An 18528-nucleotide genomic window follows, 5' to 3' on the forward strand; every position below is an offset into this window, starting at 1 on the left:
GGTGACACTGGGTATGATTAAGGGGGGTAGGGGACTGGCTCTGGGTGACACTGGGTATGATTAAGGGGGGGCAGGGGACTGGGCAAAGGTGACAGGGTATGATTAAGGGGGCAGGAGACTGGCTATGAGTGACACTGGGTATGATTAAGGGGGGCAGGGTCTAATTGAGGGGGCAGCGGACTGGGTAAGGGTTACACTGGGTATGATTAAGAAGAGCAGGGGACTGGGTAAGGGTGACAGGGTATGATTAAGGGGGCAGGGGACTGACTCTTGTGTATGTTTAGGTGAACGGGGGGGGGGGGGCGCCACAAGATTAGCTCGCACAGGGCGCCTAAACACCTAAGGCCAGCCCTGGAAGCGCTCATCTCCCTGTGCCCTACCGCTGCTGCTCATCACTTGTCACCAGGGCTGCGCCGCCTGAGGCGATGGCCTCACCTCGCCTAATTGGCCGTGCGGCCCTGCCTGTGTGTGTCTGTCACCATCACCATGCCCACAGTGTTCCTATCTCTTGATGCAGCTGCATAACTTTGCAGTGCACCAATATTGATAGTTAATCTGTTCTGTTAGCTGTAAAGTTACTGTGCATCAGTATTACAGGCCACTGTTACTTTTAGGCAGATTGGCCTGGGTATACCTGATTAATAGCAATTTGTGACAAATTAATTTAACGAATTGAGATTTACTGGCCTTAAAATAAATTGCAGGCAAAGGTAGTGGTTGGTTAAGGGCTATAATCTTTGTCATGTATCTACTATGACTATATTAAGTGAGAAAGTGCCTCCTGTCTTTCTTTTTTTTTTCTTTTTTTATTAAAAACATACAATTTTAATTACACTATTTCTGCATTATAGTGAAGAAATAGTTTGTCTATGACATAGTGCCTTACAGGAATATAACATCAGATTTAACTATGCCTCTCAAAAAAAATACAGAGAAAGCATTAGAGTCTGTCTTGTAGAATATACTCTCTCATAGATAACTCTATTTAGAAGTCTTTATTTCTTCACAATCTATTTCACCTCCTGAGAGATCAACCGTTTTCCCGTATTTTATTTCTGGCTATTCTCAAAAGGATTACTAGGATTTTATTTCTCTTTGCAGGAAATATTGGATAGATGAGGTTGGAATACCAATTCCACCAGCTCCCACCAACCTTGCACAAGAGGTTGATTTAGGTTTGCCCTTGATAATCCGCAATGAAGATGTTTTCATAGATAACACACAAAATCAGAACCCTGGATATCATCAGTCAGAAGGTTACCTTTTATTAGAAAATGGGCTAATACTATATCACTTTATCCTCATCCACTAAAGCAGTCAATAGGTCATTGTATATTGGAAGAGAATACATTATTAGTTGGGCTCGTTACAGACCATGGCAGGGCAAAAGGTTTTGCTATATTACAGTATATAGAACTGCACACTATAGCACTGTTAAAGTGGTTTTCTGGGATTAGAATATTGATGGCCTATCCTCAGGATAGTCCATCGGTATCTGATTGGTGGAGGTCCAAATCTCGACACCCTCACTAATCAGCTTTTTGAAAAGGCTGTGTCTCTCTCCGCTAAGTGCCTTGCCCTCTTCCTAGGCCAGTGACATCACGTTCATCAGTCACATGTCCTATGTGCAGCTCAGTCCCATTTATGTTAATAAGCCCAGGCTGAAATACGGTACCAAACACATCAACTGTACACTGTATGGTACTGTGTTTGGTATCCTGTGAGGAGGCTGCAGCAGATCGCTGGCAGTGCCGGGTGTCAGACCTCCACCGATCAGATATTCATGACCTATCCTGAGAAAAGGTCTTCAATATTCTACTCCTGGAAAACCCCTTGTGAGGTAGTGACAGACCTGATATACTGTATGAGTGAAGATATGTGTCTCCTAGAATGATGCAGAAAACCTATTAAAAGAGATGCATATCATGGTTTGCTGTTTTTCACCTGAGACGTGTCACCAAGGTGCCCGGCCTTGGTGGAGTAGAAGCTAGTAGCCAGTGTGTCCACTAGGATAGATAGTGTAGTGGTATCAGCTAATCCGGGCCTGGCTTTTATTGGGAATAAGTAAAGAGCTGGGTGGGTGATTATTCCCCACAATCCACTCCGGGTTTTGTAGGTGGCCCATGTCCACGGTTCTGATTTAAAAGTCAGCAGCAAGAAGCAGAGTGTGCCTGTATGAGTGAAAGGCTTAGGCCCCTTTCACACGGGCGAGTATTCCGCGCGGATGCGATGCGTGAGGTGAACGTATTGCACCCGCACTGAATACTGACCCATTCATTTCTATGGGGCTGTGCACACGAACAGTGATTTTGTGCGTTGCGTGAAAATCGCAGCATGCTCCTCTTTGTGCATTTTTCACGTAACGCAGGCCCCATAGAAGTGAATGGGGCTGCGTGAAAATCGCAAGCATCCGCAAGCAAGTGCGGATGCGGTGCGATTTTCACGCACGGTTGCTAGGAGACGATCGGGATGGGGACCCGATCATTTTATTATTTTCCCTTATAACATGGTTATAAGGGAAAATAATAGCATTCTGAATACAGAATGCATAGTACAATAGTGCTGGAGGGGTTAAAAAATAATAATAATTATTTAACTCACCTTAATCCACTTGCTCGCGCAGCCGGCTTCTCTTCTGTCTCCTTCTTTGCTGATTGCAGGAAAAGGACCTGTGGTGACGTCACTCCGGTCATCACATGGTCCATCACATGATCCATCACCATGGTAAAAGATCATGTGACGGACCATGTGATGACCGGAGTGACGTCACCACAGGTCCTTTTCCTGCACACAGCAAAAAAGAAGACAGAAGAGATGCCGGGCTGCGCGAGCAAGTGGATTAAGGTGAGTTTAATTTTTAATATTTTTTTTAACCCCTCCAGCGCTATTTTACTATGCTAACCATGTTATAAGGGAAAATAATACAATCTACAGAACACCGATCCCAAGCCCGAACTTCTGTGAAGAAGTTCGGGTTTGGGTACCAAACATGCGCGATTTTTGTCACGCGAGTGCAAAACACATTACAATGTTTTGCACTCGCGCGGAAAAATCGCACCTTTTCCCGCAACGCCCGTGTGAAAGAGGCCTTACAGATCACAGAGCGCAAGGCGTGTGTTAAGCAACACTGGCCTGAGGACGGTTCTAAGTGCGACCCAAGCCTGTATCATTTTGTTCTGGTGTTATGGACTGACTACCTGATCCGGCTGTACTAAGCTGTAAGGGCTCTTTCACACTTGCGTTATTGTCTTCCGGCATAGAGTTCCGTCGTCGGGACTCTATGCCGGAAGAATACTGATCAGGATTATCCTAATGCATTCTGAATGGAGAGTAATCCGTTCAGGATGCATCAGGATGTCTTCAGTTCCGGTACGGAACGTTTTTTGGCCGGAGAAAATACCGCAGCATGCTGCGCTTTTTGCTCCGGCCAAAAATCCTGAAGACTTGCCGCAAGGCCGGATCCGGGATCAATGCCCATTGAAAGGCATTGATCCGGATCCGGCCTTAAGCTAAACGTCGTTTCGGCGCATTGCCGGACCCGACATTTAGCTTTTTCTGAATAGTTACCATGGCTACCGGGACGCTAAAGTCCTGACAGCCATGGTAAGTGTAGCGGGGAGCAGGGGAGCAGCATACTTACCGTCCGTGCGGCTCCCCGGGCGCTCCAGAGTGACGTCAGGGCGCCCCAAGCGCATGGATCACGTGATCACATGGATCACGTCATCCATGCGCATGGGGCGCTCTGACGTCATTCTGGAGCGCCCGGGGAGCCGCACGGACTGTAAGTATACCGCTCCCCCGCTCCCCGCTACTACTATGGCAACCAGGACTTTAATAGCGTCCTGGGTGCCATAGTAACACTGAAAGCATTTGGAAGACGGTTCCGTCTTCAAATGCTTTCAGTACACTTGCGTTGTTACGGATCCGGCAGGCACCTCCGGCAACGGAAGTGCATGCCGGATCCCAACAACGCAAGTGTGAAAGAGGCCTAAGGCTACTTTCACACTTGCGTTTTTCTTTTCCGACATTGAGTTCCGTCCTGGGGGCTCTATACCGGAAAAGAACTGATCAGTTTTATCCCCATGCATCCTGAATGGAGAGTAATCCGTTCAGTTTGCATCAGGATGTCTTCAGTTCAGTCGTTTTGACTGATCAGGCAAAAGAGAAAACCGCAGCATGCTACGGTTTTCTCTCCAGCGAAAAAAACGGAAGACTTGCCTGAATGCCGGATCCGGCATTTTTTCCCATAGGAATGAATTAGCGCCGGATCCGGCATTCAGAATACCGGAATGCCGGATCCGTCGCTCCGACATGCGCATGCGCAGATCGGTAAAAATGTGAAAAAATGTACAAGACGGATCCGTCGGTCCGCATGACAAGCGGAGAGACGGATCCGTCCTTGCAATGCATTTGTGAGACGGATCCGCACCCGGATCCGTCTCACAAATGCTTTCAGTCAGCGGCAGATCTGCGGATCCGGCGGGCAGTTCTGACGACGGAACTGCCCACCGGATCACACTGCCGCAAGTGTGAAAGCAGCCTAAGTTGGCTGGAATAATCCATAAACCGGATTGAAGTGACTTTGTTGTGTCCCTGCCTTTCTTCAACACTGGTCGTAGGAGCTGACGGCTTTACAACCTTTAACCCCTTCCCGACATATGACGCATTAGTACATCATGGCAGCAAGTGACTTGCCGCATTTTGACGTACTATCACGTCATGGTGATCGGGCAGGCACTGGAGCGGTGCGCGGCCAAAGACTGCAGAGGCTCGGCAGTACCTGATAGCCGGGCCCCTGCTGTATCCGCCGGCATCACTGTAAGGCCTCCTGCACACGACCGTATGGCTTTTTCAGTGTTTTGCGGTCCGTTTTTCACGGATCCGTTGTTCCGTTTTTTGTTTCTGTTCTGTTTTTCTGTTCCGTTTTATCGTATGGCATATACAGTATAAAGTAATTACATAGATTAAATTGGGCTGGGCATAACATTTTCAATAGATGGTTCCGCAAAAAACGGAACGGAAACGGAAGACATACGGATGCATTTCCGTATGTGTTCCGTTTTTTTGCAGACCCATTGACTTGAATGGAGCCACGGAACGTGATTTGCGGGCAAAAATAGGACATGTTCTATCTTTAAACGGAACGGAAAAACGGAAATATGGAAACGGAATGCATATGGAGTACATTCCGTTTTTTTGCGGAACCATTGAAATGAATGCTTTCGTATACGGACCTTATACGGAACGCAAAAAACGGCTAGTAAACGGAGGAGGCCTAAAAGCCGATGCTGGCATATTAACCCTTCTATGGTCAGCGCTGACTGCGGCATAGAAGGGGTTTGTGGCGGGTGAGGGAGCCCATCGGGTCCCTGTGCTGCTGTGGCGGGGACCCGATGGGTGACAAGGCAGCCCGATGCCAGGCACAGGCTGCGCAATGCCTTGCACGGCTTCGGGACCTGCCTTCTACGGGGCCGAGGAAATCCAGCCCAAGGCTGTGTCTCCTAGGCAACCTGTTAGTGTATGACTCAAGTGTAATACACTAACAGGCAATGAATTACAATACAGATGTATTGTAATGCATTGCAAAGGGGATCAGACCCTCAAAAGTTGAAGTCCCAGAGTGGGACAGAAATAAAGTTAAAAAGAAAGCAAAAAAAAGTGTTTTTAATAAAAAATAAAGTTTAAAGTAAAAAAAGAAATAAACCCCCCTTTCCCTTGATTTTATATAAAAAAATAGAAAAAAAAATTTAAAACGCACATATTAGGTATTACCGCGTCCGTAAAGAACGGCTCTATAAATATATCACATGATCCACCCCATCCGATAAACACCATTAAAAAAACGCTGTCAAAAAAGCAATTTTTGTCACTTTACATGACAAAAAGTGCAACACCAAGTGATCAAAAAGGCGTATGTCCCACAAAATGGTACATACCAATAAAACCGTCACCTCATCCAGCAAAAAATTAGCCCCTACATAAGAAAATCGCAAAAAAAAAAGAAAACTATAGCTCTCAGAACATGACACTAAAACATAATTTTTTTGTTTCAAATATGCTGCTAATGAGTTAAAGTGAAACAAATAAAAAAGTATACATATTATGTATAGCCGTGTCCGTAACAACCAGCTCTATAAAAATATCACATGACCTAACCCCTCAGCTGAACACTGTAAAAAAAAAAAAACAGTGCCAAAAAGCAATTTTTTATCACCTTACAACACAAAAATTGCAAAACCAAGCGATCAAAAAGGCGTATGCCCCCAAAATAGAACCAATCAAACCGTTACCTCATCCCGCAAAAAATGAGCCCCCAACTAAGACAATCGTCAAAAAATTAAAAAACTATAACTCTCAGACAATGGAGACACTAAAATATGATTTTTTTTTTGCTTCAAAACTGCTATTATTGTGGTAAAGTGAAATAAATAAAAAAAAAGGATACATATTAGGTATTTCCGCATCTGTAACAACCTGATCTATAAAAATATCACATGTCCTAACACCTCAGGTAAACAGCGTAAAAAATAAATATATATAAAAACAGTCCCCAAAAATCTATTCTTTGTCACCTAACATCACATAAAATGCAACACCAAGTGATCAAAAAGGTATATTCCCCCAAAATAGTACCAACCAAACCGTCACCTAATCCCGAGAAAAAATAGATCCTACCTAAGACAATCAATCAAAAATGCAATTATTGTGTGAACCTTAAATAAATATGAAAAAATATACATATTAAGTATTGCCACGTAGAGAAGGCCTTGCGATTCGCCCGGCGGTCGTTTCGCGGCGAACTTTGCTAGTTCGCGATTCGCCGAACATGCAAACATATGGTGATATTCACACGCGCCATATTTTTTTGCATAGCGCCGAACCTTGACCCATGACACATCCATCAGGTGGGACAGGATAGCCAATTAAGACATTTCAGCACATGGACACACCTCCTACCCTATAAATAAACACAATCTGGCAGCCATTTTTTATTCAGTTTTTTTGCCAGTGTAGGGAGAGGTTGCTCTGTGGAGCAGGGACAGACTGTTAGTGACACCAGACGCTAGCTAATAGGCCCACAAAAGTCCTTTTAAGGACTGGTATAGATATGCTATTGATAGGTGTGATATACTGAAGGGGGTGATATACTTATAATATACTTTATAACATAGAGAGTATATTATAGTGCATTTGTATTGTGCAGCAGTTGTGTGCAGTTCTGCTGCGATACTGCATCTAGATAGAGGGACAAACGCTATTGGAATAACTAATTGCAACTGGTGTGATATACCTGTTGCCCCCCCAAATTTTTTTTATTGAGGGGTGTGATATACCTATAAAATACCTTCTAACATAGAAAGTATATTATAGTGCATTTGTATTGTGCAGCAGTTGTGTGCGGTTTTGCTGAGATACCGCAGCTAGATAGAGGGACAAACGCTTTTGGAATAAGTAATTGCAACAAGTGTGATATACCTGTTGTCCCCCCAAAGAAACTGATAGAGGGGTGTGATATACCTATATTATACCTTCTAACATAGAAAATATATTATAGTGCATTTGTATTGTGCAGCAGTTGTGTGTGGTTCTGCTGAGATAATGCAGCTATATAGAGGGACAAACGCTATTCGAATAACTAATTGCAACTGGTGTAATATACCTGTTTCCCCCCAAAAAACTGACTAAGGGGTGCGATATACCTGCTTCCACACCGGCTTCTACAAAATATTGATTGAGGGGTGTGATACACCGGCTTCCACCAAATATAGATTGAGGCCTGCGATACACCAGCTTCCACCAAATATTGATTAAGGGGTTTGATATATCGGCTTCCAGCAAATACTCATTATTCGGTTCTATATACCTGTTTCCACAAAATACTGATACAGGGTATTGATATACCGGCTTCCACCAAATATTGAATGAGGCTGCAATATACCTGCTTACACAAATACTGCTCTTCTATAGGGACTTTGTCACAGGGTTATTTTGAAAATGACAGGCAGAGGAAGAGGCAGGCCACTCCGCAGGCGTGGTAGGGGTCGGGCAGGTGCACCAGGCCAGAGCCTAAGTGGGAAGTTGGAGAAGGTGCGTGCGATTATGTCAAAGGACGCACCAGAGTTGGTTAAGTGGCTCACTCAGCCTTCCACTTCTGCACCCTCCTCATCCTCTGTATAAGCACCCTCCTCACTCTCTGCTGTGTGCACCCCCAAAGGCACCACCACCACCACCACCATAGCCCCTCCACTCTAGTCAGAGGAATTATTTTCCCATCCATTCCCAGACCTTGCCGATGCGCAGCCATTCTTTGCATCGGATGAGGAGGTAGCAACGGCCGCCACCCAGCGGTCTGACGACAGTACCCAGATCAGCCCAAGGAGGGTGGTCCCTGCTGTTGCTGCCTACTCCGAGATCTCTAATGTCAGTGGTGGTAAGGGGGACAATGATGACGTGTCGATGGACGTCATGTGGGTGCCCACAAGAGAGGAAGAGGAGGGGAGTTCAGAGGGAGAGATGGAGCAGCAGATAGGAAGAGAAGGAGGAGAAGCAGACAGAACTCGCAGTGCACAGGAGGCAAAAAAATGTATCTGGAGCGAGCCATCCACCATGCATGGTCACATCATGGCTCTGCAGTGTGGCCTTTTTTTAACATGTCAGCTGCTGATAATAGTGTTGCCATCTGCAGCCTGTGCTGTCAACGCATAAGTCGCGGTAAACCCAACACTCACCTAGGGACGACCGCCTTAAGAAGGCACCTGGCCTCCCATCACCGAGCCCAGTGGGAGCAACACCGTCAGAACCCACAAAGCCACACTCCCGGCGCTCCACGTCCTGCCTCTTCTCCTTCTCTTCTCTCCTCCCATTTGTCCTCCACTCCACCATCCACCGTGCCGTCGTTGTGTTCATCTGGCAAAAGGCAGGCTTCCGTGGCCCAAATGTTCGAACATAAAAATTTGATGATGCCGGATAACCCTCTTGCCAATCGGCTGACCGCCAGCTTGTCGGAACTGCTAGCCCGCCAACTACTGCCATATAAACTGGTGGACTCAGAGGCCTTTGGAAAATTTGTGCCCATTGGCACAACACAATGGAAGGTCCCCAGAAGGAAATATTTCTCCCAGAAGGGCATCCCAGAGCTATGTTCAGCGGCAAGTGAATGTATCTCTGGCACAGTGTCGGTGCCAAGATACATCTGACCACAGACACGTAGTCTAGCAAACACGGGCAGGGAAGGTACATAACTTTTACTGCCCACTGGGTGAACCTTCTGACGGCTGTCAAGCATGCAACCCATGGCACCTATGTGCATGCAGGCCTGCCTCTTCTTCTTCTCCTCCTACTCGATCCTACGTCTCCTCCTCCTTTTCCACTGCAACTGCCTTTTCTGCTGCACCCCCCCAGCTCCCTAGAACCTATTCAACGTGCCAGGTGAGACGTTGCCATGCTTTGCTGCGGCTGTTGTGCCTGGAAGCCAGGAGCCACACTGGTCCTGCATTCATTTCAGCTCTGCGGTCACATGCCGATCAGTGGCTAACCCCACTCAATTTAACAGTTGGTAAAGTGGTGTGCGACAACGGTGCCAATCTGCTGAGCGTGCTAAAACAGGGCAAAATGACACACGTGCCGTGCATGGCACACGTCCTGAAATTAGACATGCAGCAATTCGTTGCCAAATATCCTGGGGTCCAGGACGTCTTGCGGAGGGTCAGGAAAATCTCTGGCCATTTTAGAAGATCTTACATGGCCATGGCTCACCTTGCGGCAACACCACTTGCCCGTCAGACGTCTGATTTGTGACTGCGCTGGAACTCCACCTTGTATATGCTTGATAGGCTGCTCCAGCAGAAATGCGCGACGCATGCAGACTTCTGCGGCCATTTAATGAGATCACCAAACTGGTCAGTCGCAGCCACGGCGCCATCAGTGACATCGTACCTTACGCCTTCTTTCTGGAGTGTGTATTGCGTTGTGTCATTGATCAAGCCGTCGAGGAGCAGGAGCTGGAAGATGAGGAAGTCGCAATGCTGAATTAATTCCTAGGGGAGGGCTACTCCATCTGACACAAGTCAGCAGGAGTCTGAAGAGTAGTCAGAGGAGGATGGTGCCTGTGGGGTGGAGGAGGAGCAAGAAGAACAGGCTTTAAACTTTTCGGGGGGTCCCTGGTGTTGTCTGTGGATAGGTGGAGGAGACCGAGGACGACATTCTCCTGGGCGATAAGCAGTAGCCAGGCTGCTCCACTACTTCCAATTTAGTGAAAATGGGGACATTCATGCTCCAGTGTTTGAAGAGGGACCCTCGTATAAAAAGCATAAAGGTCAAGGACCAGTACTGGGTGGCAATGTACTTAGACCCCCGGTACAAACACAAAATGTTACATGGCGGACATGTTACCTGCATTACAGAGGGCTGTCAGAATGCAGCATTTCCAGGCCTTGTTTCGATAGAGGCTGCATTCTGCTGTTGTGGGCGCTGGCAGAGGAATTTCCACCCACAGAGAAACAGTTGAGGGTTCCAATCCTACAGCGCATGCAAGAGGAGGGCGGTTTGAAGATGTGCTGGTCACTTCGGATATGAGATCACTCTTGCAACCAACCCATTGACAGCCGCTCTTCGGATCCAGCCTCGGGGAACGCCTAGACCGACAGGTGCCCTTACATCAGTTTATGACCACATGTGGGTTGTTTCTGTAAACTGCAGAATCAGTGTAATAAATATTGAGTTTTATTTGGTTTCAAAGCTTTTACCACATAAAGTGACACGTCAGATTTGCAAAAAATGGCCTGGGCAGAAGGGCGAAAACTGGCCCGGGATAGAAGAAGTTAAAATCTTCTTCAAGTATTCTAGATTCTCCAGTCTATGTTGAAGTAAAGTTATGCACTAGGTACTTATAATAGGTACTAGATCTCCAGAACTCATTTTCCAAATCCATTACATTTCCAAAAATAATAATAATTAGCATATAGGCTTACAAAATGTATCCTGGATGGAAAGATAATTTTTTTCTCCTGCATGTTGGAAGGCAAAATGAAACATCAAACTGTTCTCATTAAGATCATTGGATTGCAATGAATGGATGTTTCAGGCTTTCCATAGAAAAACAAGTTGCCTGCTCTTTGCTCTCAGATCAGATCAGATAGTTCTTTAGTCTGAGTTCACATCAGGAGTTCAGTTATCTGTTAGTCATAGGGTCAGAAAAGGTATTCAAGTGATGACAAATCTGTTATGCCAATGGATCCCATTGGCTTTAATGGATCTGTCAGAATCAACCCCGGTGTCCATCATTTACCCACCGGAACCTGAACCAGAGGCAACAGAAATGTTAACAAAGCCTTACAGGGAAAATGCTCAGACACTCATGTCAAGGTAAGGGCTGATTAAAGGGGTTTTAGAGATCCCCACTGATCAGTCCTCAATATCCGATCAGTGGGAATCTGACTTGTGGCACCCTTTCTTTTGTGCTCCTGTTCAACTAAAGGAGCAGTACCAATGAAGCCACTATACAATATACAGCGCTGTGCTTGGTATATTGTGAAGAGGTGCAGTACTAGAACACTGCAGCCCTTTCAAACAGTTGATTTATGGAGGGGGAGGAAGTCGGACCCCTAGCAATTTACAAAAGTTCAAGGTATCTGGATTACTACATACGTGTATTAGGACATCCCCCTGCTCTCCACGTCTTTCAAGCCAAAGACACATATCAGCACAATGCGTTTTAAATATTTCTTCGATATTGTGTAACGTCCACATCAATCATCTTCACCAGTCAAATCAGACCAGTAAAGTGCAGTATCCAATAAAGAAGATTCTTGGATACTGCACTTTACTGCTCTGATTTGACTATTGAAGGTGATTGTTGTGGACGTTCACAATAATGTTGAAATATATTAATTGCATTGTGCTGAATCTTGTGTCTTTTTGTTTGGCTTGATGGGACCCCCACCAATCTAACATTATACCCTGAGGATTCTCAACAATGTGAATAGGTGTTGATGTGTGACCCTACCAATAGTACTTTGTGTTTTCGAATCTTTTACAAGCCCAGAACAGTATGAATATTGGACAAACTGGTTGTTCAGCATATTATCGAGAATATCAAATGTATCAGAATGTTAATCATGATGAATGGATTCAAAGGATATCTTAAAATATATCAATTTTAAACTTTCAACATGACTTTTTCTCACCCAAAGGTGTTACTGAAAATGTTCTCATTATTCCAATGTCATACTGTTTTTCAGAATCATGTGTTTCTTACCCTTATTTGTCTCTCTTAATCTGTGTAGGATAATGCCGACGCTAGAATTTTAACAATCTTACAAATTAACAAAGTAATAGCGACATGAGTTCCAATGACTGTACTGTCATTATCTTTAAAAATAGTAATCACATCTTCAAACCTAGTGGTAGACTGTTCTATGCTGCTCCAGTCTCTGCTGCTCCTCACTTCCTGGTTCTGTACTTTCAAGTAAATATATTAGATATTTATTATTAGAAAATATTAGAATTTCCATATTCTGACGCTCATAGCTTTTTAACATTTCCTTCTACAGAGCAGTGTAAGGACTCTTTATTTGAGGGGTGATCTGTAGTTTTTATTGATACAATTTTGGGAAACGTATGACTTTTTAATCACCTTATTTAATTTTTTGGGGGAAGACAAAGAGACAAAAAAACTGTGATTCAGACATTTTGTTTCTCTGTTACAGCATTTCCTGCTTGGAAAAAATTTGTTTTTTACATTTTCATTTGAAAAAATAGGTAAAGCGGTGATATGAATTTTACCTTTTTGAAATATTTTTATATTTTCAACTTTATTTTTAGCTCCCCCTCCAAGGAGACTTGAACATGTGAGCATTAGATTGCTGTACCATATTCTGCAATAATATACTATTTCAGTCTATGGTAGAATTACGATGATCCTGTTAAGCCCTGCTCAGGGAATTTAACTATAGCAGATACCTGGGAACCTTCAGAAGGTTCCAGGCTGCCAAAACAACCAAACGGCATCTGGTTGACATGAAAAAAATCTATGTTTTGTCAGTGAACTTAGTTCACTGAGGTTTTGATAAATTCTTTTCTGGGCCCAGAATTATATAGGATGCTGGAAGGGTTGGAAGTGAGACTGCCATTCCATCTCCCTCCAGGATTTGGAGGATACTATCTCTTCTTGGGGAGAGCACCTTAATCGCGTCAGGAGACTTATAGGCAGCTATCCTATAAGTCAATGTTAAACCCTTTAAATAGGCCTTGAAACATGACTCAGATATTTAATAAGCCAGCACCTTATCTGCAGACAGCTGTTTTGGGGTGATTGCCCCCTCATCAGTGCAGAGCAGAAAGTACTGGCTTAACTGGTTGATCAAGATTTGCGGGGTATTATCTCTTCTTGGGGAGAGCACCTTAATCGGTGTGAGGAGACATATAGGCCATACATGCTCCTCTGGAATTCTGGGAAGAAAGGGATGCAAATTAGCTCTTAGCAAGCTCTGCTTTTAATGCCACCAGAAGTAAGTCAGCTATCCTATAAGTCAGGGATGGCCAACCTGCGGCTCTCCAGCTGTTGTAAAACTACAATTTCCACCATGCCCTTCTGTAGGCTGATAGCTGTAGGCTGTCTGGGCATGCTGGGAGTTGTAGTTTTGCAACAGCTGGAGAGCCACAGGTTGGCCATCCCTGCTATAAGTGTTGGACCCTTAGTGCCAGCTGGAGTAAGAGAGGCAACAAAGCATCAAAAACCTGGTGTCGCAAGTCTGACCATTTAGATGCTGTGCTTCATTAAATTTATTAGTAGTCAAATAAACTTACTGATGTCTAGTAAGATGGCAGGTACTTATTTTTTCTGTTTTATTGCATGTGCAATATTCTAAAAGTGCCAGTACCACTTTTCTAGTACTAATTTTAGACTAAATAAAGGCAAGATTTGACTTCCTAACCCATGAAGTGTCATTAGCAACCATGTCCTCACATGCACAAATGCCAACAATATCTGTACAAGATTCTACTTTTATTGGTTGATTGAAATAATCTTCTATACAGATATATATTTGGATGTATCGCTTTGAACATAATCATCCATGGGCATGAAACAATAAATATGTGAACCATCAATAATCCATTCAGGAAAGCTAGAGCATTCATGGTAGAAAGCCACGTCTATTATGTGGCCTGCTTCTGCCTTATCTGGATGATGTTCCTTGGAGATGGAATTCAATTAGAATTAATGTAATAGAAGGTGCCTCAGTCTGACAGTCTAGCAGATGTTTCACAAGCAGAAATGTGCTTGGAGGCATTAAGAAGTTTGATGTACCTAAAATATATGCAATAGTTCATGTTCTGTCATCCAGGATATACAGATTGACATCAGTTTCAGATTGCCCTATAGGTGATAAAGTTGTCACAACCTATGAATATCATTGTGACAATCCAGTTCAAATGTAAGGTGATGGCACTTTTAAACCTATTGTACTTGACAAACATAAAATGCATTGTGCTCAGAAAGGATAAAATGATCCATGATGATCTATTGTGAATAAAATGATAGAAAGGATATCTCAAAATTAAGTTACCTGTATTTATAAAAATGTAAAACCATCTTTAAACGGTAATCAATGTTATTAGTCTAAAACAAGAAGACATAAAACAAGACAAACCACCAAGATAATACGGTATCCACCCATGTGAACCAAGGGAGTTCAGTTTAGTTTAATTACTTCATACATGATTTATTTTCAACATGAATTAACATACTGTACAAGGACTATGACTAGGACTAGTGTTGAACGAATTGAACTTTTATCATAGATCCGAAGTCAAATAATTCTAACACTTTGTTTTATTGCTGTACGGGGACTTTGGTGAATGAATTAGGTATTCAGTTCTACATCTTTAAAAACATTTCAAATTAGCAATCCAAAGTCGGGTTTGTTACTGAGGTACCAGCCTGTCTGAAACCTGAGTTCAGATTCCGAATTCGACGACATCACGGAGCTGGTGGATGATAGAGACCTTGCTTTCCTCTACTTTCTGTTCGAGGATACCCCACAGATGCTCAATAGGGTTTAGATATGGAGACATGCTTGGCCAGTCCAGCACCCTAACACTCAGTTTCATTAGAAAGGCAGTGGTTGTTTTGGAGGTGTGTTTGGGGTGTTTATCATGTTGAAAGTCTCATCTGCAGCCCAGTTTCCGAAGGGAGGGGATCATGCTCTGCTTCATTATGTCACAGTACATGTTGGCATTCATGGTTCCCTCAATGAACTGTAGCTCCTCACAGCCGGCAGCATTCATACAGCCCCAAACCATGACACTCCTACCACCGTGCTTGACTGTATGCAAGACACACTTGTCTTTGTACTCACCTGGTTGCCTCTACACATGCTTGACACCATCTGAACCAAATTAGTTTATCTTGGTCTCATCAGACCACAGGACATGGTTCCAGTAATCCATGTCTTTAGTCTGCTTGTCTTCAGAAACCTGTTTGCGGGCTTTCTTTTGCATCATCTTTAGAAGAGGCTTCTTTTTGGGACGACAGTCATGCAGACCAATTTGATGCAGTGTGCGGCGTAGGATCTGAGCACTGACAGGCTGACCCCCACCCCTTTAACCTCTGCAGCAATGCTGGCAGCACTCGTACGTCTATTATGAAAAGCACGTGCACTCAACTTCTTTGGCGAGGCATGATCTGAGTGGAACCTATATTGTTAATCCGCTGTATGGTATTGGCCACCATACTGAAGCTCAGTTTCAGGGTGTTGGAAATCTTCTTATAGCCTAGGCCATCTTTATGTAGAGCAATAATTCTTTTTTTCAGATCCTCAGAGAGTTCTTTGCCATGAGGTGCCAAGTTGAGCTTCCAGTGACCAGTATGAGAGAGTGTGAGAGCGATAACACCAAATTTAACACATCTGCTCCCCATTCACACCTAAGACCTTGTAACACTAACGAGTGACATGACACAGAGGAGGGAAAATGGCTAATGGGGAACAATTTGGCATTTTCACTTATGAGTGTGCTTTCTTTTGTTGCCAGCGATTTAGCCATTAATGGCTGTGTGTTAAGTTATTTTGAGGGCACAGCAAATTTATACTGTTATACAAGCCGTACACTGACTACTGTACATTGTATCAAAGCATCATATCTTCAGAGTTGTCCCATGAAAAGATATAATAAAATATTTGCAAAAATGTGAGGGGTGTACTTACTTTTGTGAGATACTGTATGTAGTTAATTAAATGTTAACTGTAGGCAATATTTCAGTTGTGCTAATAGTAACATGGTATACTTAGCAATTTTTCTAAATACTTTTTTTTTTACATATTTCACACCAATTAGGTTATCAAATTGGGTAGATTCCTAACAACCTCCTATCCATGATATGACTAACCAAATGTTTGTTTCTGGGTTCAGGTCACTGAATTTCTTTCAGTGTTTTTTTTTTTAACTTTCAATACCAGGTAAACCTGAAATACTTTTGCTTGGCCTCCTAAATGAAGAGAGCTGGTCACATTGCCTGATCATTTTTCTTAGGGAAGCTTTCTTTATAGTAAATGAACACAACCTAGGTAAAAAGCTGGTCACACAAATAAATATCAATGGCACCCAAAATATGAAATCTAAATAAATTGAATATTGGAATGCCTTAAAATGTATCCTTTAATAGTACCGTTTAAAATAATAGGCCCAACAATAATGGAATATAACAATTACCTCGCTTGGAGGTTAACACAACTGCCAACCAAAGATGAACTGGTAGGGAGAACAAAATGCAGCCAGGAGGTGTGTTCACTGGCTCACTCAGAGGGTGAGTTAAGAAAAACAGGGATAGATTATGAGAAGGAGACAGATACTGGGTCTCTTCCCCTAATATTGTCCCTGTGTCCTAACTATAAACGAAGACCCTCTCTGACTGTCCCTAGATGGCCCTCAGACCTATCCGTTGACTGCCCAGCTTCGTCGGAAGCAATAAAGACCAGTCACTTGCTAGGGCAGACAGACAAATGAAAAATAATAAACAATGTCCCTACGCGTTTTACTGGCGGATGCCAGATCATCAGGGGACCAAACAATACCAGGAACGCAGGCAGACAGTAAGAAACAATATGTGCTTGTCACAGCCTAGATTATAGGCTATAGCAATTGATATGACAGTCCTATCGATATATCAGGGTGTACTTAGCTTCCCAGGTAGTTTTCTTGCGTCCTCGGTCCGCACCTCTCCTGCGTATGGCAGTGGGAGTGGGTTACTAGCGCTGGCGTCCTTTTTAAACATCGCGCGTCACATAGGCTCCTCCCCCCGCAGCACATGATCCGTCACGTGACGCATGACATATGCCGTCACGTCACTATCAGGAATCACATGATCGGGTGCGGCAAAAAGCCGTCCATTCTATTGCGGCCGTATCTCTTCAATATCTGATAGGTCCAGCAGTACAGGGGGGCGGATGCCAAGGTAAACTGCTGGCGATGTGGAGGTGGGCTAATTCCCCTCCCCACCAGTTACCTAGTATTCCGGCTAGAATAGCCAAATAGAGGTGCGTCGCTCCGTACTGTCACAGGAGGCGCTACCTAGGGTATTTAAATAGCAACTTTAAATGGTCAAAGACTGGATAGATACATATCAATGGTGTGAAGATGATGCATGTCGATAGATGAATTAAATCTCCCCATACATATACGTATTACATGTCAGGGGACTAAACGGACAATATATCTATCAGTGAACAATAATGATCACTGAAAGAATAGGTCCCATGTGAACTAAAACGTGGGCAAGGGAAAAAAGAGAGAGGGAAGGGGGGGGAAAGGAGGTTCTGGGGAATAGAAATCCCATGTGGACACATGGACAGCTAAGTTTGAGCCAGGGTATGTCGCTATAAAATGAACAACAACATAAATCCCTTATAGCCCCTGTAAAGGATACAAATGAAGGGCACACAGAAATATATATATGTACCCAAGCTCCATAAAATGTCCAATGGAGCTATTGTTTCCAGGAAACTAGAGTACCATAAACGGTGTATATATATATATCCTACCAGAATGGGGCATATTGTAGCAATAAAACTGGGTATATGACAGGTGTGTTTACCCTGTCAAGAAGATTAATTATTGACAGGTATGGATATGCAGGTGAGTTATACTGAATAGGTAGGTTCACCCCAATGTCCGTGGGTGAATCTAGTGTCCTAAATCAGTGGGTGGATCTTGTCTCCTCAATGAAGCAGCTAAACGAAAGCTGCTCATTGATGCCGGTAGGATTAGAAGTTTTAAGCTCAAATATCCACCACGTCTCCCGCTGCAATATCCTCCTGTCCCAGTTGCCCCCTCTCTTCAAAGGAGGTATTGATTCGATGACCATAAAGGTGATACCCTTATAGTTTCCATTGTGGCTGATTTCAATATGTTTGGCTAATGGGGTGTCTCTTTTGTGCCTGATGTCTCTAAGATGTTCCCCCACCCTCCTTCGAAATTCCCGTGTGGTTTTGCCCACGTATTCCATACCACAATGACATGTGGCTCTATAGA

Source organism: Bufo bufo, chromosome 9, assembly GCF_905171765.1.
Source record: "Bufo bufo chromosome 9, aBufBuf1.1, whole genome shotgun sequence".
In the NCBI taxonomy this organism is placed as follows: domain Eukaryota; kingdom Metazoa; phylum Chordata; class Amphibia; order Anura; family Bufonidae; genus Bufo; species Bufo bufo.